The sequence below is a fragment of the Phaseolus vulgaris genome, chromosome 8 (genome assembly GCF_000499845.2).
Source record: "Phaseolus vulgaris cultivar G19833 chromosome 8, P. vulgaris v2.0, whole genome shotgun sequence".
Classification (NCBI taxonomy): domain Eukaryota; kingdom Viridiplantae; phylum Streptophyta; class Magnoliopsida; order Fabales; family Fabaceae; genus Phaseolus; species Phaseolus vulgaris.
Window position 1 is genome coordinate 36,491,571 of NC_023752.2, and position 2,174 is coordinate 36,493,744.

Here is a 2,174-nt window from a genome sequence, read left to right on the forward strand (position 1 = left end):
GAAAGTGAAAACAAACAAGTAGAACAAAAATGGGTAATTTGGAAAGTGAAGGGGAAAATGGACTTATGTGGATGAAGCTCTTGGAATTCTGCACGCCACTTGAAGGGGTGGATTGACTTCAAGATAAATGTTGTCGCCACTTGAGAGCCCAAGATCTCCCAAGATAAGACTAGAAGAGGAGAAGACACAAGTCTCTCACACTCACTCACCAATTTGGTAGAGTTTGTTTACTTCTCAAAAGTCAATTTCAACTTGTTATTTCAAAGACCCAAGCACCCGTTTTATAATAGAGAGGGCTGGTCACAAATGTACAAAAGAGAAGGAGCTTGAAAGGTCATTCTTCTAATCCCTTCCCAAACTAGAGCTTAAAGAGAAGGAATTAAGAAGAATAACTTCTTCTAGCTTTTTCCTACAAACTAGCGCCTAAGGTACTTTACAAAAGAGGTGTCTTTTTGGTTTCCCTCTTAGAACCTTCCTAAAGCTATTTCTATTTTATTTACAAATTTATACAAAAGAAATTACAAAGAGAGATATTAATTGGAGCCCATTCTTGAATTCTTGTAGTCTTCTTTTAGGCTTGGTCCTCTCTTTATTTAATTTCTTCTTTATTGAGAAGACTAGAAGGAAGAACTTTAAATGCTTGGGTGGATGGCCTCTTCCTCCATTAATGAAATCATCTTTTACTTGATCTCCATCATTCTCCCCGAGTTGGAGAGAATTCGTCCATGAATTCTGAATCCCTACATATAACAAAGTCAGTTTACTATCAAAATTAACAGTTGAATAAGAGAAACACAAACATGACTTAGAATTTGTAAGCAGTGGGATTTCAGAAAAGGAGGTCCTATAGACAGACCAAGATGGAAACTTTTTTTTGGGAATGATGATATTTTTTGGAAAAAGTCCTCTTAAATGGTGAAAACCATTAGGAGGTATGAAAAAATCATCCTAACATTCTTTAACCAAGATGGTGGTGAAGTAAGAACCTTTGGTAATGAAAAAGATAAGGAAGGAAAACACATTGGAGGTGAAAGGATAAGACCCATGTCAACTTGGCCTTCTTTGCCTTTATCATTTTCACTTTTGGTAGGTGGTTGAGTTAGGTCTTGTTTTACCTTGTTTATCATTAAGGTTTGTTTTTGTGGAGAATGAACAGCTATGTGCCCAAAACCTAAACATTTAAAATATTTTATTTTTGAAGTTTTGGTAGGTGACTTAGGACATGTAGACGAATTCTTTGTAGAAATTTGTTGGTTAGAAAAGGTAGCGTTTGAAAAATTTGAAGGAAAAGGTTTAGGCGAAAGTTTGTTTTCATCCTTCTTTGATGATTTGTAGAAACAATCACTAGGAGTATTTTTTTAAATGTGTTTTCTTCAAAAGGTGTGATTCTACCTTGATTGGTAGGTGAACTACTTCTTTTAAAGATGAATACTCACTTAATTCAACAAAATCTTTAATTTCTCTTCTTTAACCTTTTACAAACCTTTTTATCTTTGACTCTTCATTAACATGCATATTCATTTTAGTCAAAGTTGTTTCAAAATATTTAAAGTATTCATCTACCGTTCTATGTCCTTGAGGAAGCCTTTGGAACTTCAACAAGTGTCCCTTCCTAGAAGGAAGAACAAACCACGCTCGCATACACTCTTCTAAATCATTCCAAGAAACCACGGGAGGTCTCTTGTTATATCCAATGTGCCTAAGAATTTGATGCCACCATTCTTTGGCATAGTCCAAAAAGTGTAAAGAAACTATCCTAAGTTTTTTGTCATCTTGGACCTTATACTCATGAAAAATATGGTCAACCTTAGCTTCCCAATCTAAATACACATAACCATCATCAACACCACTAAAAGTAGGAAGATTTACAATTTGAGAATAAGGCATTGCCACATGTTTCAAGTTTATGTATTTTCCATTCTTCCTTTTTTTCAAAGCTCCCATAGTTGTTGGAACTCCTTAAAACGCCCATGATGATGTTGGCCGTGAGGAATTGATCTTTCATGCTTCATGGCAAGTTTTGACAATCTTTTCTCCATGTGTTTTACTTCTAAGATTTGATTCCTTGTCTCTATTTGTCTCAATTCCTCATCTTGTTGTGCAAGTTTTGTTTTAGCTTCTTGTAATTCAGCAATGAAGTATGATTTTGGAGGGGAATGACGTTTAGAAGGTGC